Source organism: Dermacentor variabilis, chromosome 9 (genome assembly GCF_050947875.1).
Source record: "Dermacentor variabilis isolate Ectoservices chromosome 9, ASM5094787v1, whole genome shotgun sequence".
Lineage (NCBI taxonomy): Eukaryota > Metazoa > Arthropoda > Arachnida > Ixodida > Ixodidae > Dermacentor > Dermacentor variabilis.
In genome coordinates this window covers 110,203,044-110,227,584 of record NC_134576.1, presented here as the reverse complement: position 1 = coordinate 110,227,584, position 24,541 = coordinate 110,203,044, and the positions used below count along the sequence as shown (strand labels likewise).

At 45.6% G+C, this 24,541-nt stretch overlaps 1 protein-coding gene across 1 annotated transcript in view; it reads left to right on the top strand.

The window, feature by feature from the left end:
• LOC142557285 (uncharacterized) overlaps positions 1-24,541 on the top strand; it is a 91,157-nt gene that overhangs the window by 377 nt on the left and 66,239 nt on the right. The gene's annotated exons all lie outside the window — the stretch shown is intronic.

The following is a 24,541-nucleotide window of genomic DNA, read 5'->3' as shown; positions in this document are numbered from 1 at the left end:
AACAGCAGAATGTGCAGTCGGCATTTCGTCGGAAACAAAATGAGCAATAGCATGCACCATCCGGCATATGTACCAACCATTTTTCCCTTGCAATACCACCGCCAAGCCCCTTCCAATGCTACCGCACGAAGCGAACGATACGAAAAGTAAATATTATCCATTCATTGCCAAGAATTACGTGGGAGGGAAGCTGCCTTGTAATACGAGTTGTGTGCGCATACTGCCGGCGCACGCGCGACTAAGCCGCCTATGTGTTTTTTAATATGTGCATGCGGATGAGGACTCGGCGCTGAGATGCATCCGGTAAATTTATGTAATTAGTGCTAAATGTAGCCAGCGTTGTTACGGATCCAGCAGCGGAGCACTCAAACCCTTGCTTGCGCGAGTCAGCTGATGCGATAAAGCTTTTTTCTCCATTGACTGCTGTGGCGAAGTAACATCACAATTTTTTATGTCTAGCCAGAGAAATATGGAGTCTTCAGGCCAACTAATACTTCCGAAACCATAGCGCAGCACGACCGGAGCCATAGCTGCTGGATTGGCGAGGCAGGCTGCCCCGCACGCATGGCAACGGCACACGCGCAACCATTAATAAAACACGTGCTCGCCGCGACACACTGTGAAAAATATATAAAGCTTAAAAAGCTTCTTTCGTCATTTCTTCACTTGATGGCGCCAGCTTCTTTAGGAAAACTGTCCACTTGAAGCGGCGCGAAAACGGAAACATACGAACTATAATACGGCCGCGCACGTGTGTGTCATGTGTGTGTAGTCTGGTCGAGCAGCTGGGATACGCCGCGTTTCGTCGCCAGGGCGGCGTGCAACGCACTCGTGCAATATTTATCGTGCAACGCACTCTAGGCTAGGTGGCGCGCGCCGCCGCCGCCCGATTCAAAGGGTTGAGCCACAATCATCCATCCATCCATCCATCGACGCGCCGCCTATCCAGCGCTGGTTCCCCATATCATAGAGTTTCCTACAAAATTTGTAGGAAACTCTATGCCCCTATGCTATGCTAGCTATGCCCCATATATGTCTGCGAGGCTCGTGTTGGCTGGTGTTGTAAGAGGGTTCGTCTAAAACGTGGATATGGCTACGCAAATAACGCGTTCTCAAAGAAAAATCTTCATAAAATGTTTCTATTCACGCATATTACATCTTTACTCACCTAAGATGCATGACCAAGCGAAGAAAAGCAAGAACAGACGACCAGCTGTTTCAAAGCGAGCGCGAACCTTGTCGTCTGTCCTCCAACTTTAGCGGCCCGCTGATACTTTTTACCACGACCTACTGGAACTCCAGACCTGCACAGATATCAGCAGCTTGCGCCCACTTTCGTTCAACCGACGGCCGTAGGTGGCGCTTTTATAACCTGAAGAAGAAGAAAATTGGTGGAAGAAAAGTAGGGAAACGACAAAAGACGGAGACGTACAAAAGCACAGTTCGCAATAGGGTATCAGAAAATTTGGACGTGGTAGTTCATAGTGTCTTTTTTTTTGTTTCTCATTGGTTAACCTAGGTAGGATATTAGGCAGCATAGTAGCAAGAGCTTGGTGGCGCAAGCCACCGCCCCGTTCCAAAGGGGACGCTTATAACATCCATCCATCCATCCATCCAAGAAGTGGGCAGAAAGGAAAAGTGGGCAGAGATTGAGGAGCAGTTACATAGAGAACAAATAGGGGTGTATGCGGTTACAGAAACGCACCTTAGAGACTCAGAAGAGCCGCCAGTTATTGAGAATTATGTATGGGAAGGGTGCAACAGAACTAAGTCGGAAAGAAAGGGAAGGGGAGTCGGAATGCTCATCCACCAGGGAGCCAAATGGAATAGAGTAAATTCACAATGTCAAGAGCATCTTTGGTTATCAGGTACAATGAGTGGGAAAGAAACTTGGCTTGGAGTTACGTATTTGTGGACCGGAATAAATTGCACAGAGAAGAATAAAGAGTTAGTGGAATGCATAAGCGCTGATATTAGGGGTTTCGGGAATGGTGCTGAGATAGTCCTATTAGGTGACATGAATGCCCACATACAGGATTTAGATGGCTATACCGACAATACCGGGAAGTCAATGCTAGACCTTTGCGAGCAACATAACCTCGTGATCGTGAATACAGGGCCTAAGTGTGAAGGACAGATCACGTGGGAAGTGGGAAACCGGCAATCGACCATTGATTACTGTCTGATGACAGAAGGAATTCATGATAAGTTGAGAGAAATGGTCATCGATGAGGAAGGGTTTAGCAGCATAGGGAGTGACCATAAACGCATCATTTTGAAAATGGGATATGTAGTTGGGAAAGAGAGCAACGAAAGCAAAATGGCCAGACCAAATTTGAACGCTGAACAAATAGCAAATATAGTCACTAGAGTGGAGGAAGAAATTGGCAAGTCGCCAAGTAAGGGGTGGGAATATGGTGAGCTTCTAAGTGTAGTAACGACAGAAATACGGAAAGAGAAACAACATGTTCATTGGAAAGGAAAAAAGAAACCGAAAAGCTGGTGGAACAAGGAGATACGAGAAGCCATCGCCGAACGACAGAAAGCATCTCGAGAGCACAGGCAGGCAAAGAAGGCGCAGTTGCCACAGGATGAAGTAACCAGTAAATGGGAAATATACCGGGAGAAAAAGTCTATGGTTCAAATACTGGTGCAAGCAAAATTAAAAGGTGAAAGTGAACGTTGGTTGTCAGAAATACGTGAGAAAAAGAAGGCCGCACCTAGAATATTTTGGAATCACATAAAATTATTAGGCAGGAAGGCAACAACAATACAACAACATATCCTAGACGAAGATGAAAACAGACTGGAAGGAGAAGCAGCAATAAATTACATCCAAAAAGTAACAGCCGAATCTTTCCAACGCAAGGACGAGGTTGTACTTGAAGAAAAAAAGAGCATGAAAGAGACCCAAGGGGGACAGGAGCTAGTGCTTACAAATTTAAACTGGAAGAAAGCGGAAGAGAAAATTCCTAAGCGCACAGCCACAGGGTTAGACGAGGTTCCCGTTAGGCTGATAAATGAACTGGGACCAAAAAGTAAGGAAGCTCTCGTGAAAGCAGTTGAAAAAACTTTAAAAGATAGACGAATACCAGACAGTTGGCGACAAAGTAGAATGAATTTAATTTATAAAGGTAAGGGGGAGAAAGACAGAATTCACTCGTATAGACCGTTGACCATTACATCGGTAATATACAGGCCAGCAATGCAGGCAATCAAATTAAAGCTTCAAGCATGGGCAGAAAATAATGGCATTTTGGGAGAGCTTCAGAATGGCTTTAGAATAGGTAGGCGTTTGGATGATAACTTGTTTGTTCTTACTCAGTGTATTGAAATATCAAAAGCAGAAAGCAGACCGTTGTATGTGGCGTTTTTGGACATTACAGGAGCATACGACAACGTAGACTGCAGCATTTTGTGGGATATTCTGGAAGGGGAAGGCTTAGGTAACGATTGTATACAGCTTTTGAGAGAGATTTACCTAGAAAATACTGTTTGCGTTGAATGGGAAGGGATGAGGAGCGCGGAGAAAGTTCATATCAACAAGGGACTCAGGCAGGGGTGCCCTTTATCCCCGCTGCTGTTTATGATGTACATGGTGAGGATGGAGAGGGCGCTAGAAGGAAGTAATATCGGGTTTAATCTCTCATACAAACAGGCAGGTACAGTAATAGAGCAGCAACTCCCAGGTTTATTTTATGCGGACGACATTGTGTTGCTCGCAAACAAGCAAAGTGATTTGCAACGTCTGGCTAATATCTGTGGACAGGAAGGAAACAATTTAGGTTTGAAATTCAGTGTTAGAAAATCAGGTGTTACTGTATTCAATGAAAACAGTGAACAGACAGTGGAGATACAGGGCGAAGAAATACCTCGGGTAACAGGATATAAATACCTTGGTATATGGATAAACGAAGCAACGGATATATGGAAACACAGGAAAAAACCATAACAGTCAAGGGGAAGAGAAATGCAGCCATAATGAAGCACAGAGCGCTATGGGGATACAATAGGTACGAGGTCCTCCGAGGTATGTGGAAAGGGGTAATGGTTCCAGGACTTACTTTTGGAAATGCGGTTGTTTGCTTTAAATCAGGGGTACAATCAGGACTCGACGGGAACCAAAGGTCAGTGGGTCGCCTCGCATTGGGCGCTCACGGGAAGACTACAAATGAAGCTGTGCAAGGGGATATGGGCTGGACTAGTTTTGAAGTGAGGGAAGCTCGCAGTAAAATTGAGTATGAAGAACGGCTGAGGAATATGGAGGAAAGTAAATGGGCTGGGAGAGTGTTCAGGTATCTGTACAGGCAAAACATTGATTCACAGTGGAGGAAAAGAACTAGGAAGCTTACCAGCAAGTATGCGGCCTGTGGGGTGGGCAACACAGCAACAAAGAAGGTCAAGCGGAAAGTCAGAGAGGCTGAATTAATCTCATGGGTGGCGGCAATGGAAAAGAAACCTGCCATGAGTAACTACATAAGGGGAAAAAACGAAATTAGGAAAGAAACCATTTATGATAACTCAAAGGGAAGCTCATTACTTTTCGAAGCGAGATCGGGATGCCTTAGAACACGCACCTATAAAGCGAGATATAAGAAGGAAGAAGAAGCATGTGCTTGCTGCGGTAAAGCTAGGGAAACGACGGAGCATATTTTATTAGAATGTGAAGACGTCTATCCAGCGGTCGATTTAAGCACCACTGGCCTCCTTGAAGCCCTTGGGTTCAGCGGGAGCAGTGGTAAAGCAAACAGGTCCGCAATAGACATCAGTAAGAGGAGATTGGAGGATTGGTGGAAGAAAAGTAGGGAAACGACAAAAGACGGAGACGTACAAAAGCACAGTTCGCAATAGGGTATCAGAAAATTTGGACGTGGTAATTCATAGTGTTTTTTTTTTCATTGGTTAACCTAGGTAGGATATTAGGCAGCATAGTAGCAAGAGCTTGGTGGCGCAAGCCACCGCCCCGTTCCAAAGGGGACGCTCATAACATCCATCCATCCATCGTCTGCCACGCGGTGGGCGGCTGTGCGGCGTTGTAATTAGTACGGCAGCTGTTGTGATGAACTGCTTGTCTAGTTGATTTTTGCTAACACAGCGACAGTGATGTCACAAGGCTTTGATCGGTCACTTGGCTCCAAAAGTTGACTGCCCGAACCTAAAAAAAGTCGGAGCGTGTAGTCCGCTGATCTCCAAAATAGCATTAAATAGCCGCTCCTATTGCCCTTTTCAAGCAGATTATTTTAAATCACATTGTGTATAGAGTTCGCAACGTACACAACAGTTTCATTGTACACGCGTTGTAAAATTCACTTCTGCTGCGCTCTTTAGAAACTTGAAACCACCGTAATGTTCGACGACAGAACGATTACCACTCGTTTTAACTCTTAAAAGTTGTCCGTGAATGCGTCGCGAGTTCAAAAAGTGAATTACGCACACAGCTTCACTGCGTACGTATCTTAAGCACCACCGTTATGCTGCCGCCGTACCACGCAGAAAAGCTAGCTTTACAGTTTGAAAAGAGTTCCGTGACATGATTTAAGGCCTGCAGTGCAGCACGTTTTAAAGCACTGGGACCGCTTTTGCAAGCTTTCTACTGAGCTAGACATTCAACGACATTAAAAACAAGATATGCTCACGCACCTTTCCTTGAAACAGAATCGATCAACCTATTGCACATATCAGGCGGAGGAAGCTTACTCGTGAATACTTTTACTATACTTTTACCAGACCATCTGTATTTCACTACGGCACACAGCAGTACTTCCTAATGTCATCTAAAACATTAGGCTATCTGTAATCAACTAAAAAAAGCTAGATTATCCTATGAATCTTTCAAAAATATTTTGCAGTCTCTTACGGAGGCTAGGAAAGGGAAATTTATGCCGTCGATCTAGCATTGCAGCTGCCACCTATGCTCGTTGTTTACATTTCTTGCACCGCTCCGCTTCTTCTAGTTTCACTATTCAAACGCAAAGCATTCGCCAATATGTTTTCTTTTGTATATTTGTTAATTTATTCGTTTACGCCAATACAAGCGCTTTGTGCCTGCCGAAATGGCAGCACGAGCGCTGAACACATCGCAGAAGCAGACGACAGCGAACAGGTTATAACTAGCGCCACTCTGCCCGTACGTTCTTTCCCTAGCGGCAAAAGGGGCGAACTAGACCAGGCGTGCTGGAGGAGGGAGATATGTGCAGGTCTGGAGTTCAGCAGGTCGTGCTTTTTACGTAACATGTAGTCGTACACACAATAACAAGTTCTCATAGTTAAACAAAACATGTTTTTGCGTAATAATAAAGCTAAAACAGCTTTTCACGTGCTGTTCTAGTAGAAAATGAAATATTGTGACAGACGGAACGGTACTTGCCAAGCGCGTCTTCAAGGTGTCCTGTCTCTAAGAGAACGATGCCAATCCGAATCCACAATATACCGGCATTCCCATGCACGCCACAGCGCAGCAGCGCCAGATTTCCCTCTAGGTAATGTAGTGAGAAACTCTATGGATTCAACCATCCGAATCCAGCAGAGGCCACTCTCTCGCACTGCAATAGAGTGTAGTGGTAGAAGGTTGAGTGGGACGAGCGACTGGGGCACATCGTGGCGCATGTTTGATCGCAGCGCCGTGCATACTGTGGCGGCGCTGCGATAGAACTGGAGTGGGCCGCGCACTCTCTCAAGTTCAACAAATGGCCACAGAGGGCGAAAAATCAATCGAGGCGCGTTTCAGCGTAAGCGCGCAAGTGGAGCTACTGTAATTTGGTCGAATACTTTAATTTGTGCTTTCTCTGCCAGGGGCGCTGAACATGCTGAATTTTTTAATTTACACAAACCATTGACATGAACAATCGAGGTGTCTAAGGATGCTTTTTTACCTCAAGCAAATAGGCAGTTGATTTTTTTAAAATTTGATTGTTGAAGCTGCTTTTTAGTCATAGCGTCAAGGTTTTTGTGCTTGATTAACCACCGTCAATCGATGTGTTTCCTGGCCGTTGGCGTTCGAATACTACGGCGGTAAAACATTTTCGAAAGCATGCTGGTTTTGTCTGCGAGTCATTACATAGACTTGCTGTAAAAAGGTCTACTCTTGGCAAAGAATAGTGCCTCATTTTGTTTAGGCGTTATCATAATGAATGCGGCGGAGGTTGAGGGAGTACGCTTGAAGGTACGTTTTTATGCCGTTGATCTCCATAACACCGTAAGTACGCAAACCGATGTAACAGAACACCCGATGCATCATTGTGTGTTCTCCGTCATCGCTTGTTTGCTGTACGCCTACTAATTCTTCATTTCTTCTTCAAGTGTTGTATCCTCCTTTTGTCCTTGTTCTCTTGTGCTTCACTTACAGTATGTCGTTCCGTCAGCTGTAATGCACATTTGCAAAACCAATAAGTTTGATAAGACGCAGTGGTTATCATAATTTCACTACACATCTATTAAGCTAGCATATGGTTCAGATATAGATACCTGTATGCGGACTTGCACGACGTTGATGCGGAGATTAGGATAATTATGACGCCCGTAAGGAAGAGGCAGCTGACGGCCGTAAGCTGTTGCGTTCTTTCCGCTAAACTAACCGGCCTGGTAGTGCTGTAAAGATGCTGTATAAAAGTGACACGCGGTGACAGGGAAATTATTATACTTAGCAGCCGACCGTACGTTTTGTAGCTTAGGTCTTCTTTCTTGTGCGTTTGTGCTACCCTTATTGCCATTTCTTGACTATGTTCTTGACTATGTAACCGCGTTTTGTGGATGCGCAGACGTGTGCTTTTTGTTGTACTTGTAAGATGCAAATAAAATATTTTCAGGCTTACTCAATCTTTGGTGTCGTGTGCGTTCATTCCAGTTGAGGCCATCGTGCCATCTGGAAACCGCATTCTGTCAGTAGCCCTACACTCTAAAAACAGTTTGCACCCTTTGGGGTGTATATTTGTCCCACAACGATAATCGTCATCTGCCTTGCTTGCGTTTCCTTTCTTGAAAACTCGGCGCTCGCTACTTTCCTGTCGAGAATGCTGCGTCACACTGATAACGCGCATGCCGTTCGTGACTGGGAAGTACCGGGCTCGCAGCGTTAAAGAAAGGAAACACGGGCAAGACAGATGACGATTATTGTTGTTGGACAAATTTACACCCCAAAGGGTGCAACTGTTTTTAGAGTGTACACGAAATGCAACAGCTGGAGCGTGGCGGCACAACTCGGGGTGCCCCGAGTTGTGCCGCCGAAAAACGAAAAACCGCTCGGGATGCCCTTAAAAATCAGTTCAGAGTGTGTCTTAACTCGATATGACTCAGCGCTACATGTATTCTGCTGCGCCTCGATCGTGCTCCCGCCAGTTTGGTTGCTGTGAGGCAAACGTAGCGCCTACATAAATATGTAGGCGCTACGTTTGCCACACAGCAACTAAACTGGCGGTAGCACGATCGAGGCGCAGCAGCCAGAAACCCAAGCCACAGAACACCTGGTAAACTGTGCAAAACACCGTTTCCGTTTCCTGTTGTACAGCGCCACTCGTGGTCACATACTTTAGTTCACGACGCCACCGTTACGCTTATTTCCGTAGCACTGTGGAAGGTACAGTTTGTTCTGCGGTCCAGTCGTGCCAGACCCATGGCCTCCATCACCTTGCAAGCAGCGGAGGTGAGAGAGACCGGTCGATAGGATGACAGTTCCCAAGCCGGTTTTCTGGGCTTGAGGATGGGTGCCATAATGGCTGTGCGCCATGCCTCTGGCACCTGCCCTGACTGCCAAATCTCACTGAAGCACTCAAGCAGGCGCTGTCGCTCGCTGGTGCCCAGGTTACGGAGCATCTGTGGCGTTACACCGTCTGCTCCTGGTGCGCTGCGGCGTTTTCGTCGCCTCGCAGCCGCGTGGAGCTCGTGCAGGGCAAGTGGCTCTTGGCAGAGGGCAGCGACCTGGCTGGACGTCCAAGCAAATGCCGCGCGGTGTTCCATTTGCTTTTTTGTCAGCTGGTCGCGAGCTACATGCGGCAACTGTACAGAAGCACTGAGCAAGATGATACTTTTTAATGCAGGCTAAGCTCGAACGATTGGCGTAGCCGGAGAGGTGCCGACCCCCCGAAATGTTTAGTTCTTGTGTACATATATATACATGCACATATACAAGCACACGCAAGAATGTACATATAAGGAATAGGATCCCCTCGATCCCTCGAAATAAAATCCTGACTACGCCCGTGGCTCGAAGAGCTCAGAAGTTCGCGTGCGAACGCGCATTACGTTGCAAAAAAACGCGGTGCAATGTTTTTCAGCATGCATATGAAGTTTTCTCACGCAGGCGGATGGTAAGAAATGTTTTAAAGGGTGTTTAAAGAAAACTTCACACACGTGTGGTAGACAATTATGTGAGCACATTTTGGCTGCCGAGACGAGACAAATAATGAATGTCGCCAGCAGAACTATTGTGCCTGCAATTATGTCAGTGACCGTTGACCGTCATTCATCACTAAACGTCGTTCACATCAGCTGCGCATTTTCGATGCACGCGGTCCAGACACGTAAATTTAAGCGCATTTCAAGTGTTCACATGCGCACATCTTATGCAAACCTTACTTTTACAATTCATACCGCAAACTTAACAGCTGCTTCGTAGCAGCAAATCTGCAAGTGGAAAAAGATTCAAGTTGCACGAACTTCTAGATCAAATCTATTTCGTGCAAGGGAATGGATGAGCAATGGCTGGTGGCAGCAGGGAATGAGTGCTGGTTCTTGGAGCCTTGGGGGGCAGAATTCAAAGCCAGTGGAAAAGCAACAAGTTATCAACAGTAACAACAGGTTATTTTTATTGGACTATTTATTTATTTTGGAAGGGGGTTTATTGCAGCTCGTACGCGGAATCGCAATTAGCGCTTGATAGCGAGTCCTAGGCGCTCGCATCAGCAGCCCGAGCTCGGGTCTCGCGCCGCAGCTGTGGCAGTCCGCACAGCGCCGCATGCATATCACCCACTGCAATTGCCTCCGCGGCGAAGAGGAGCCATCCTGGCGACCTAAGGTGAAGACACAATAAGGGGGCCGTGGTACGGCTTCAGGCGGCTGACGTGAACCGTCTCGCGGCCATGGCGGCGTTTGTCCGAAGATGACGTCACCGGTTCGACCGCAAAATTCACAGGCGATGTACACTCGACGACCTGGTACGGACCCTGATATTTCGGAGCAAGCTTTGGGCTAAGGCCCGGAGATCGGAAGGGCAGCTGATGCCAGACGTGAGAGTCCACGGCGAAGGACTGTGTGGGCTGCCCGTTGTCGTGGCGATCTTTGTGAATTACTTGGGTAGCCGACATGAACGAGCGAGCCAGTTGGCGGCACTCTTCAGCATGGCGAGCAACGTCGGAAAGAGGGGTGAATTCAGAGGCATCCGGATGATATAGTAGCACGGTGTCGAGGGTAGTGGATGGTTCACGTCCATAAAGAAGGAAAAATGGTGAGAAGCCTGTGGTAGCCTGAACAGTGGTATTATACGCGTACGTCACAAAAGGGAGGACATCGTCCCAATTGGAATGATCAAACGCAACATACATGGTGAGCAGGTCACCAAGACTGCGGTTGAACCATTCCGTTAGACCATTAGTCTGTGGGTGATACGCCGTAGTGGTGCGGTGAATAGTGCGGCAAGCGGCGAGTAGCTCATTAATAACTTCGGACAAGAAGACACGGCCTCTGTCGCTGAGCAGTTCTCGCGGTGCGCCACGCCGTAAGATGAAATGCCGTAAGGCGAATGCGGCGACGTCGCGAGCAGCAGCCGAAGCAAGTGCAGCAGTTTCGGCATATCTTGTGAGGTGGTCTACTGCGACAATTATCCAACGATTTCCTTTAGCAGTGCATGGAAGAGGCCCATAAAGGTCAATGCCAATCCGATCAAAAGGACGTGCAAGACACGGTAAAGGTTGCAGAGGGCCTGTCGTATGAGGAGATGTCTTGCGTCGCTGACAGGCTACACATGACCGAATTTATTTGCGGACCTAAGAATACATGCCGCTCCAGTAGTAGTGCTGGCGGAGCCTCTCATAGGTTTTCAGGACGCCAGCATGAGCTTGTTGGGGGTCGGCGTGGAAATACGTGCATATGTCGGAGCGCAAATGGCGAGGGATGACTAGCAGCCATTTGTGACCGTCCGGCTGCTAGTTTTGGCTGTACAAGATGGCGTCCCGTAGCACGAAATGGGTGGCTTGGCGACGAAGGACTCCAGGGCATGTAGCCGTTGAAGAACTGTGAAGAATGTCAATGAGAGACACAATCCACGGATCTTTCCTCTGTTCAGACGGCATGTCAGTAACAGCAAGTGTAGCAACCGGGCACTCTATGGATGAGGGTGGCGTTTCGTCGGATCGCATCGGCGATCGGGAGAGTGCATCTGCATCAGAATGTTGGCGCCCGGATCGATAGATGACTCGAATGTCAAATTCTTGGAGCTGAAGAGCCCAACGTACAAGACAGCCTGATGGGTCTTTCAGTGACGCAAGCCAGCACAGCGCGTGGTGGTCTGTCACAACATCTTACGGAGGGCCATACAAATAAGGTCGAAATTTGTTTAACGCGCAAACTATAGCCAAACAGTCTTTTTCTGACAGAATAATTGGTTTCTGCCTTCGTGAGGGCACGACTCGCATACGCAACCACATATTCCGGAAAGCCAGGCTTGCGTTGCGCAAGGACGGCTCCAAGACCAACGCCGCTGGCCTCCCTATGAACTTCGGTCGGTGCAGTCGGGTCATAGTGGCGTAGAACAGGTGGTGACGTAAGCAGACGACGCAAATTGGTGAAGGCGTGGTCACATGCCGGAGTCCAATCGCTAAGGTCACCAGGGCCAGCCAGGAGCTTCGTCAGGGGAGCGATGATGCAGGCAAAATTGCGCACAGTGCGTCGAAAACAAGGGCAAAGGCCGACAAAACTTCGGAGCTCTTACAGTGTAGTCGGCCGCAGAAATTCTGCGACAGCACGAAGTTTGTCAGGGTCCGGAAGGACGCCGTCTTTGGAAACGACATGGCCAAATATGGTCAGCTGGCGGGCTCGGAAGCGGCACTTTTTCAAGTTAAATTGAAGGCCGGCGGTGGCAAGGCAAGTAAGGACTTCGCGTAGACGAGACAGGTGAGTGGTGAAATCAGGGGAGAAAACCACCACGTCGTCTAAATAACACGGGCACGTCTTCCGTTTGAGGCCTCGCAGAATGTTATCCATCATCCTTTCGAATGTCGCGGGTGCATTGCAGAGTCCAAATGGCATTACAGTAAACTCATACAGGCCACCAGGCGTAATGAAAGCTGTCTTCGAGCGGTCGGATTCATCCACTGGCACTTGCCAACAGTCCGATCGCAAGTCCAACGAAGAAAAGAATTCAGCACTATGTAGACAATCCAGGGCGTCATCTATGCGCGGTAGAGGATAGACATCTTTTCGTGTAATCTTGTTGAGGCGACGATAGTCCACACAGAAACGAATCGAGCCATCTTCTTTCTTAATGGACGACCAAGGGCTGCAGGATGGCTTGATAACAGCATGGTCAAGCATGTCTTCAATTTGCTCGGTGATGACACGACGCTCGGTGGATGTCACGCGGTACGGACACTGGCGTAAGGGTGCGTGATGTTCCGTATCAATGTGGTGAGAGACGGTACTTGTGCGGCCTAATGATGCTTGGTTCCAGTCAAAAGAGGCGTGAAAATCATTTAAAAGAGTTATTAGCTGCTCACGTTGTATCGGTTCGAGGTCATCGGCAATGGAGCGACAAAAAACATCCGGTGGTACTCGGTTAGAAGGCACATGGGGTGTCAGTGCTGTTACGTTGGCAGTGTCTACGTCATCGGCAATAGGGAAATGCACAATAACGTCAGCGTCCACAGACTCGATGGTACCAATAGTCTCGCCACAGTGCAAAGCCAAAGTGTACGAATTTGGGTTTGAAATCAGTATTTCTGCAGCACCGTGGTGCACCGTGAGGAGGGCGAAAGGCAATAATATAGGCTGGCGGCGAATGAAGACGGCAGCGGGTGTAAACATGACCGTCGCTTCGGCAAGCGATGCGCATGAAAGAGGGACAAATACAGCACTGTGATGAGGAAGGTCAGTATCTGAAGCTACACAGATCTTGCTAAGATCCTGAACTTGAAAGTCGTGATATGGCAAATCGCACAGAACGGAGAACTGAACCTCAGCACGTGCACAGTCAATGACGGCAGGATGGCGTGACAGAAAATCCCAACCGTGAATCACGTCGTGGGAGCAACAAGTTAACACAAAGAAATCAATCGAATACAAGATGTGTCGAATCAGCACCCTGGCAGTGCACATAGCGACTGGCTGTACTTGCGCACTGGCTGTTCTAAGCAATGGTACCGACGGCTTCATGGTCACTTTCCGTAATGCACGACAAAGCTTCTCACTAATCACGGATACAGCAGCACCTGTATCGACGAGCGCAAGACATTTGATGCCATCAACGGACTCTTGAGCAATAACGTTAGCGGGGGAAAAACGAGGACTTTGAGGTTCTGACGATGACGCAGTTCGTGCCTAAGGAACTGCGAAAATCAGTTTTCCGCCTCAGTAGTACTGGCACTGGGTCTACGACGCATGGGTGAGAGTGAGCGCCGACGAGGGGAAGGCGAGCGACGAGTGCCGTAGAGCTGTGACTGCGGTGCCGGTATGTCATCAGCAGCGTAGACTTCGGTGGTGGTCGTTGAGGCATACGGAAAGGTCGGAAGTCGGAGCTGGGTCGTCGCGGGGTGCCCACGAAGGCCGGCAAGCGCCGGCGGCAGAAGCGCACTACAGGTACCGCAGGTACCTGTAGGTACCGCAGGTACCGCACTGCAGGTACCGCAGGCATAGCATATTGGGCGGTTGTCAGCAGTGCGCCAAGGATTTGTACCGTGCTGCTGTGCACTGAAAAAGGGATTTGCCGGCTGGCGAGGCGAAGGTGGAGGAGAGAACACCGGCGGGCGAGGCGCTGAATGCGGAGGAGAGAACCCCGGCAGACGAGGCGCCCGTGCAAAGGCTTCAGCATACGTCAGAGGCGCGGCCACGGGAGCCGGCTGACATGGAGGTGGAAGAGCTTCGGTCACTTGCTCTTGAATTATCTGTCGGATCGCTGGAGCCAAACATTGAGAAGGATTCTCCGTGGTCGGCAAAATCGAGAGCTGTCGTGCAACCTCCACGCGCACAAATTCTTTTATTTGCGTCAGCAAAATTGTGTGGTTGTCGCCAATAATTAATGCTGCTAACGAATCTTCCGTAGGCGGTGGGCGCCGAGCTAAGATGCATTGTTTCCGTAGCTCGTCAAAACTTTGGCACAAATTCATAACTTCAGCCGCGGTACGCGGATCCTTCGCTAACAACATGTGAAAGGCGTCCTCATCAATGCCTTTCATAATGTGTTTTATCTTGTCCTGTTCTGACATTGACGGAATCACGCGCTTACACAGGTCAATGACATCTTCGATGTAACTTGTGAAAGTTTCACCGTGATGTTGCGCACGCCCCCGTAAGCATTGTTCTGCGCGAAGCTTGCGCGCAGCGGTGCGCCCGAACACTTCTGCGAAACTTGTTTTGAATCTGCTCCATGTTGCGTAATCGTTTTCGTGGTTTCGGAACCAGAGGTTCGCGACGCCGGTTAAGTAAAACAGCACGTTGTGCAACTTGGTGACCTGGTCCCACTTGTTATGCTGGCTCACCCGTTCGTAAGATGACAACCATTCCTCCACGTCATGATCATCGGTGCCGCTAAAGAGGGCAGGATTACGCTGGCGCAACACACCGGAAACAATGACCGCCGGAGGCTGTGGTGCATCTTCCTGGGTGATTTCGTCAGGCATGGTCGGAGCAGTAGGTAGCGTCCGGCTTCGGAGTTCCAGTTTCCGAGGTCTACCCCGCACCTCCACCAAATGAAAGGGGGTTTATTGCAGCTCGTACGCGGGATCGCAATTAGCGCTTGATCGCGAGTCCTAGGCGCTCGCATCAGCAGCCCGAGCTCGGGTCTCGCGCCGCAGCGGTGGCAGTCCGCACAGCGCCACATGCATATTACCCACTACAATTTATTTATTTCAACAAACTGTCAACCCCATGGGGGTTATTACAGGAGTGGGTAAACAATTTTGACACATATGTACATTTGCAATCCTGGCTTAAGAAAATACAGGATAGGTGGGAACACATATAGAGACGCAAATAATATCAATAAATAAAAGAGAGGAATGCCTTCTCGGCAAGCTCAACAAATTTGAACAACGTTGTTTGCGCGGTAACACACGGGTTCAGTTCATTCCATTCTCGCATAGCTTGCGGGAAGTAGGAAAACAAAAACGCGTTATTATTGCCAGAGAACTCTTCTAGTCTATGCGGGTGCATCTGTCGAGTCTGGCGAGTGGATTTAAGGTTTATAAAGTCCGAGTAGTCAAGATTTAATGAGTTGTGGAGTAACATATCCAAAAACTTCAAACGCTGTAGTTTCACTCGGCTTGCCAGAGTGTGAAGGCCAGCGCATTGTGATAGCTCAATTGGTGAGTCGGTACGCTTATAGCGGTTATAAAGAAAACGGACGGCTTTCCTTTGAATCATTTCCAGTGTGTGGATGTTATTTCTCGTGTGCGGAAACCAGACTATATTCGCATATTCATTGGCAGCGGCGACGGCACAGTGAACACCTATTAAGCGCGTTTTTCTGCTTGTGCAGCTTTCGATGCTGGCCACCTGACATCGCGACACGTGCAAGAGGAACAAGGTCACCTGAGTCATCAAGTTTTCGATGCTGGCCGCCTGACATCGCAACACGTGCAAGAAAAACGTCACCTGAGTCATCGCGGTACCTGCGACCCTAGCGGCTGAGGCGGACACCAGAGTTCGTCGCTACTTAAGGCGTGGAAGCTTCGACAGGCGGCATCATTGGCAGCGGCGACGGCACAGTGAACACCTATTAAGCGCGTTTTTCTGCTTGTGCAGGTCAGTATTTCTGTGCTTGAGCACTTTATCTTTGGTTTTGTTGCTTTGCTGTCGCTGCTGCCACATATATTCCGTGCCTTGTGTAAACGCAGTTTTAGGAAGGTTCTGTTTTCTTGCACGCGTGTTTCAAGGCTGTTTTCACTATGCCCACTTGTGCTGAGCTCGCGAAAAGAATCGATGAACTCGAATCAAAATTAGGAAATGGGATCGGTAAACTTGAAGAAGACATAGCAGTCAAGCTAATGGTAAGATTTAAGGCTGCTGGCATAGATTTTGATGAAATGAAAGAACAGATCCGTAACCTGGTCTCGAGCGTTGAATTTCTCAACGACATGGTTGAAAAACTGCGCTCAGAAAACGCCTTGCTCGTTAGTGAAAACAAAGAGCTGAAACTGCAAAACACCTCACTCACTACTGAATGCCATGAAATCAAGTTGGAAAACAGTACTCTCTCTCGCAAACTGTCTGATTTAGAGCAGTATTCAAGGATAAACAACGTAGAGATCAAAGGCATTCCGTGCACTCAAGGTGAAGATTGCAACATAATCATTCAGACAATCGGAGATAAAATTGGCTGTCCTGTCTCACCCATCGATCTGGAAGTCGTTCACCGCGTTCCAACCAAAGATGAAAACAAAAAAAACGTGATCACCCGGTTTTACTCTCGAACAAAGAAAGCAGACTTCGTCAGCAAGGCGCGAAAAGCGAAGCTTTGCCTCAGTGACATCGGCTTCTCTGGACTAGTTCAGGACACTAAAGTGTATGTCAACGATCACTTGACATCGCAGAACAAAGCACTATTATCTAAAGCCCTGTCATTAAAGAAGGCTAAGAAATGGAATTTCCTCTGGACAGATAACTGCCAGATTAAAGCCCGCAAGAGCATCGGTAGTAGGGTGTTTCGCATTGCTAACGAATATGACTTGGCTGTATTTACTTAATACAGCTCTATACCTTGGGAAACTTTTCAGAAACCCTCGCTAATAACAAAAACAAACATGTCCGCGTATTTTTCAACTAACCAATTAAATGAACTAAAAACTAATAGTTCATGCTCGGCCGTTCATTTCAACGCACGAAGTTTGCGGAAACACTATGACGACTTTAATTCCCTTCTGTCAACGCTCTCTTTTCGATTTACCATCATTAGCTTTACTGAGACTTGGCTCTGCAATGACGACAAAAACTTATTTTCCTTCCCTTCTTACTCAGCCGAATACTGTCATAGACAAACTAGCAGTCATGGTGGTGTGGCCGTTTACGTATCATCACATCTTAGCTATAAACGTCGTCATGACCTCGACTTAAAGCTAACTAACTGTGAATCTGTTTGGTTAGAATTCAATCATCCTTTTCTTCAGGCTGATAACAGAAACTTTATTTTTGGTTGCATTTACAGATCACCGTCTTCATCTTACATTGACTTTTGTTCTGCCCTCGATCAATCCCTAGAGAAACTATCATTTAATAACAAGAATGTAGTTATTATGGGCGATATCAATATAAACCTTCTGGATGACACTTCCCCTACCTGCTCCCTTTATAGCAACTGTTTTCAGAGTTACGGTTTTGAATGTTTGGTAACGCTACCTACTCGTTGTAATAAGATAAATGAGGGCACACTACTAGATCATGCGCTAAGCAACATGACGTCACCGCCAGAGGCTGGTATCCTTGATGTCGACATAACAGACCATTATCCTATCTTTATTTTCCTCAACTCAGAGCCGCAGTCACCCACTATTTCATACTTCAGCTACGTACTGAACAAAGATGCCTTTTTGGAATCTGTGACTACAACTGACTGGTCTGCTGTCCTTGAAAATAATGATCCGCAAGAAGCCTTTTCTCAGTTCTCCGCAATTTTGTTATCATTAATCGATTCACATACCGTCAAGAAAAAATGCAAGAAAATCCTCTCCCTTCCTCAAAACCCTTGGTTAAATGCTAGCATACTAGCCAATATGCGGAAACGTGACAACCTATATAAAAAAACTAAAAGGCAACCTTTTAATGTCGCCCTCTCTGCACGATACAAAAAATTTTGCAACGCACTCAACAGCAAAATAAAGAATGCGAGGAAGACCTACTATGAGCACAAACTTGGTCAGTCTGGCAGCAACTCGAGGCAAAAGTGGCAAGTTTTAAATTCATTTTTGCGCAGAAATGAACAACTCTCATTCATCGATACCATCACAAACGATCACATTACATATGATCAACCATTTCAGATAGCAAGAGCGTTCAGTGATGCCTTTTTTCCGGACAAACCAGTCATCAGTAGCCGTCCTTTGTCACTGAATCGTGTGCCGCATTCATTTTTTCTTTACCCTACAACTCCCCATGAGGTTCTTGATGTCATTCGCAAGCTGAAAGTAACCAGTGCCGGTCTTGATAATATTCATCCTAGTAACATAAAACTAATTGCTCATCTCATATGTGATGTTTTATGTTTTATTATCAATTTAATATTCAGGACCGGCATTTTTCCATCTGGCCTGAAACGAGCAAAGGTAATTCCAGTTTTTAAGAGAGGCGATCGTTCTTTACTAACAAATTACCGCCCAATATGTATACTTCCATTCTTTAGTAAAGTGATTGAAAAGTTGACTGTTACTCGATTAACCAATTACCTGTCTAAATTTAATATTCTTTCCAATTCTCAGTATGGTTTTCGTCCTGGCTATTCAACCGACCTTGCACTTATCTTCCTAACGGATCGCTTAAAAGAAGCTATTGATAAAGGGTTTTTTGCTGGTTCAGTTCTTATTGATTTTACGAAAGCTTTTGACACTATTAACCATCACATTTTGTTTTTAAAGTTGGAAGCTCTAGGCATAACTGGGCCAGCGCTAATGTTACTACGAACCTACCTGCAGGATAGACATAACATAGTTAAAATTTCTAATGTTTTTTCGGAAGCCAAGGTTACTAACCTCGGGGTACCGCAGGGTTCTATTCTGGGACCTTTATTATTTTTAATTTACATTAACGATCTGCCTGACTGTCTAACATCCTCACAATGTGTGTTGTACGCCGACGACACAACCATAATTAACTACGATAAAAATATTTCGTCCTTAGTTACTTAACTAAATAATGACTTGGCTAAGGTTACAAACTGGTGTATAGATAATAATCTAGTCATTAATCCCTCGAAAACCAAGTTTATTGTATTTAATTCCCCCCAGAAACCACTTTGTTCAGTTCCATTGCTGATTCTTGGTTCCCATTTAATCCCTTCTAGCACTCATTGCTCATTCTTAGGGGTAGAACTAGATTCTAACCTCAAGTTTCATCATCATATCTCGAATATCAAAAAGAAAGTTGCTTACGGCATTCGGTTATTAATTAGAGCCCGCCAATTTTTTAACTGTTCTACACTTGTGTCACTATATTACGCTTTTATACACTCACACATTAACTACTCGTTAATATGTTGGGGAAATACATACAATACTCACCTCAGTTCACTTCAAACTTTGCAAAACCAAGCAATTAGAATAGTCACCTCTAGTCCCTATAATACTAGCGCTCTCCCATTGCTACACCGTAATAACATTCTGTCTGTCAAAAAAACTGTAATGTATAATCTGGGTATATTTATTTTTAAGTTATTGAATAATGAAGTTCCTGCATGTATATTTCCTAAAACCTGCCTGATCAACACTAATGTCACTAGATTTGCTTTGCACAATAATCTAATTTTACCTCAAGTGCGCACCAACTATGGCAAACAATCAGTTCATTTTTCTGCCTTTTCATTTTGGAATTCCATACCACTTTGTGTCAAAACTTCGCGTTCAACATCCGTATTTAAAAAACACCTCAAGAACTTTCTTCTAACAGAAAATATTTAACGTTAACTTCTTTTTTTTCTTCTTTTTTTTCTCTTTTTCTTCACCCTTATTACTTCAAATATTCTGCTATTCTGATACCTTTCTTTTTTATTAATAGTCATGTGTATTTCAAAGTTGTTTTGTTGTTGTTTCTACTGTTGCATTTATGGTCATGTATATTTGAAATTCTTTTTTTTTTTGTGTGTGTCTTGCACGTTTGGGTAAAATTACCTTTACTGTTCAATTCGTTTAGCTCATTTGGTTTTACTGCATTTGCTCCTTGCAATTGTATAATTTCCTTCGTTAGATTTCTTGTAACTAACTCGTAATCTTGTTTTGCATTCTCCAGTACTTACTTTCTTCCATGTTTGCTTATATATGATTTTAATGTAGTTGAATTCGTTGCTTTAGAAAGCGCATTTTTATAAATAACAGGAGGTCCCGATACAGTCCTCCTTCTTCGACCTCCTTCGACCTCCTTCTGTATATTATTTGTTTTTACAACCTGTAATCTATAATGAATAAAAATCAATTTCAATTTCAATTCTAAGATCGGCCGAATAAGTGTGACATAGGCAAGGTATTTAGTTTTAAATGTAGAGGGACACAAGACTCTCTTGAGAAAGAACAGTTTCTGCATTGCTTTCCTGGTTACCCGTTGGATATGCGCAGTCCATGTCAAGTCAGAAGAAATGATGAGTCCTAAGTAACGATGCCCGGAAACACTTGGGATGATGGCATTATTAATGGAATGAGGAAAATCTAATTTTCGTTTTTTCTTTGTAATCGTCATTGAAACCATTTTTTCAGAATTGATGGACATCTGCCAATCCTTGCACCATTGCCCAATGTGACCTAATGCGTTATTGAGTTTAATTTGGCCATCAATGTTCAGGACTTCTTGGTAAAGCACGCAGTCATCTGCAAACAGCCGGATTTTAATATTAGAGAGTTTTAGAATAGGGGCCCCAATTTTTGGGGGCGCCAAAGAGCTTTGCGGGTGTTAGCGTTGGGGCACGCAGGAGTGAAGAGCTTTAGCATAGGGTTTTACGTTTGCGGATAGCGTCTTGCGCTGACAGCGCCACTACGGCGTCAAAGAAAAGCTATTAGAAATAATTAAATAAAATATACCATTTTATGATATGAATAGTAAATTTGACTTGCGTGTATTCGCGTTTAATTACAATTTAGAGGTTATTCTTCAAGCAGCAAACAATTAGTTGTGCTTAGTTTTGAGCAACAAAACCAACTTTACGTTCCTTCACCAGCCAAGCTTAGCTGTGTTAGGCCTACGAGCCATAAAGTACACACTCGAATTCGGAATCGGCGGCGTCTAATGAATCAATCTTCTAACACAGGTTAGTTGAGAGAAAGCGATAACTGTAGTCACTTCTCCTAGCTTGCGAACTTCACGCGTTACCGCGAATCGAACCAGGTTTGGTGCTAGGTTAGAGCCGTCGCTTCGATGGGTGCCGCCATGTTCGTTGATGCAAAGCTTTTGGGAACGCTATTTGAGCTCCCGCTAAATCGGTGAAATAGCGTTCCCAACGCAAAACCCAAACGCAGTTTGCGTCTCGCGCATGCGCAGTGGCTTCGACGCTATTTCTTTGGGGCCCCAGAACGTTTGGGGCCCCTATTCTAAAACTCTCTATTAACTTCTTTCGCGATATCCTTTATGTAGAGTAAGAATAGGAGGGGAGTCAGAACAGTGCCGTGAGGTACACCGGAAACAATTGGAACTGAATCAGAAGAATGGTCTCCAAGATGCATAAACTGTTTCCTATTGGACAAATAATCACTTACCCAGCAACTCATAAACTGTTTCCTATTGGACAAATAATCACTTACCCAGCAAGTCACTGGCCCATCTCCGAGTATGTTCTTAAGTTTGAAAATTAGTTTCGCGTGAGAGACCCGCTCAAAGGCTTTTGATAAGTCTAGAAAGAGCATATCGATTTGAGACTGGTGTTTAAGAGCTTGTGCAAGGCCATGGGATATTTCCATTAGTTTCTTAACAGTGGATAGCCTACTACGGAAGCCGTGCTGGTTTGGATGAAGGATTCGATTAATTTCTACAAGTTCTGTAATAAATTTCAAGATAATATGCTCAAGCATTTTACAACAAGTACAAGTCAAAGATATAGGCCGGTAGTTTGCTGGCGATGAAGCTGCTCCCGATTTATGCACTGGAATAATTTTAGCAATTTTCCACTCTGCTGGGAGGCTACTTTCACGTATTGATTTTGAGTATATCAGATGCAAGTACTTGCTGATAGGTTCTGCATACCGTTTTAAGAATTCGTTCGGAATTTCATCAGGGTCGCTACATTTTCTTACGTCGATATTTAGTAACATAGAAAGTATACAAGTTTCGGATATAGTTGGAGAGCCAGCTAGTTTGCTCTGTTGAGAACCAAAGGTAAATGGGTATGGGTATGTTGAGACATCTGCGTCACACGTAAACACCGATTGAAAGTAGCTATTAAAGGCATTTGCTCTGTCTTTATTTTCCACTGGGGATGCTTCGCGGTTGCAGTTTTGAGAGTGGATGTAACGCCAAAATTTATGGGGCGAGTCCTGGATGAAATGTTTTAGAGTGGTGCTACTGAAATGCTCTTTAGCACCACGAATTCTGCCTTTTAATAAGGTTGTAAGAGAATGTAAACGCGAGCTGTAATCAGAGTACGTGCATAACTTTTTAGTTTTCCTTAGCCTTTTGATTCTACGCTTTAAATGGATTATATCGCGTGCAATCCACGGATTGTGTTTTCTCGTCACCTTTGGTATTTTCGGAACAAAACAGTTAATGCAGTACATAATATGTGCCCGAAATTTCAGCCAGACATCGTCAATATGTGACTGCTCGTCAGTACAAAGATTATAGAAGTCATGGTATTCATGGGTAAGATACGTCATGATAGCAGCATCATTTGCCCTATTAAAGGCAAATATATATTTGACAGGGCCCTTCTTCCGAATAACACATGCCATGGACAAAGTACACAGGACAAGTTTGTGGTCCGAAAAGCCGTCTAACACTTCTGCATGGGTATCCGTTGTCACGAAATTATCAGTGACAAAAACTAAATCTAAGACAGAGCTGGAGCTTCCCTGAATACGAGTAGGCGTTAGGATATGTTGTTTAAGGCTAAATGTGAACATAAAATCTAAAATGCGATTAGTTTCTGCCATTCTCAGACCCAGAGAGCTCCAATTTACTAATCACATAAGATGACAAAAGGGCAAAGTAATTATTCACACATTGCAGACTGTAATATGACAGCACATTTTTCTTCATCTGTTCATACTACTCAGGTTAATTTACTGTAACACAGCGCTTATTAGACGTACGAAAATAATTTCACGTTCCTCACGTCGACTAAGGCTGATCGAACAAGCAACACATTGCGGGCGGTGAATGCTGAAGCTGTCGCAGATGTCTCATAAGCGCAAGCGCGCGGTGTTTTCGCTTACTACAAACAAATGAACACCAGCACAACAATCGACATTAGATGAAAAATCAGAACGCCGACAAAAAATACAAAAAACGGAGCAGAGAAATGCCAGGGTGCAGCGGGCAAATTCTACCTGCTAGTATTTACTCTGTTCTGAACATAATCTTTTGGAGCCGCATAGTCAGAACAATCGCACAAGCAACAAAGCGAATTGAGGGAGTTGGTAAGTTAACATTCTTGGCGTATATATGTGCAGTGCGACACAGAAGTGTTGTCCTTTCTTTGTACCGCGTCTGTGTCGCGCCGCACATATACACCAAAAAAACCTCTCATACCAGGCGTATACGCATTTCAGCGTGCACAGGAGTGTTACTCGAAATAAATGCCGCTTTAGTGTAAACAACGTGAACGTATACCTCGCATATCCTGGTCCCTTTCGGAACCGGCCTGCCTCGTCCGCCCGCACGGCACCGCGTAAAAAGCTTTGCCACCTTCCGAGCAATTTGCGCAGTTCGGTGCGCTGCAACCGGTCATACTAGGATACAAGTGTCAAAATGATCTGCTTCGTAGCACTTAACCAAAGTCATTAACTTAATATCCTCGAATACCGTACCTGCAACCGGGAGCCGATCGTGGTCCCCTGATTGCAATTTGGATGGCACTGACAGAAACGAGTCGACGCCGTTTCCGTAAAGATGGCTTCGGAGCGCGCAGTTGATCATTTGACGTCATTTTGCACCACGTCATCGCGCTCGGCAAATAGTGGTTCGAGCAGCGCTGGAAGAGTTATGCGCAACTCTGCTCCCTGCGGGAGCATATACAGGAACACAACATGTAACAGGCTTAGAGCTGTGTCTGCGATGATGTACAACCAAAGAGGTAAACTTCGATACACTTGAGGCAAACCATATACGCGGCACTTTCTGAATCTGTTATAACCTACCCTATTACATTGTATGGAACTTGTTCTGATCACAAAACGGGCGCCTTAAACCACATAATTAAAAGAACAGTAAACTGTAAGCTACGGAACTATGCTACAACAGGCTGACAAGGAGGACCAATCCAATAGGCTAGGCATACTGAAAATACGTGAACTATTTTATTACACTGTGCTCACACGTCGCTACTATGCAAAGGATTTCAAAGTACCTGTCACAAAAAACATCGCCATAAGAAAGACCGAAATATACATTAAGCCACGATGCTTTACACATTATTGGAAAAGGATAAGGGGGTATTACGTGCCACAGATATTTAATGAACTTCGAGAAGCGTTTGGAACATTCAAAACTAAAGGAA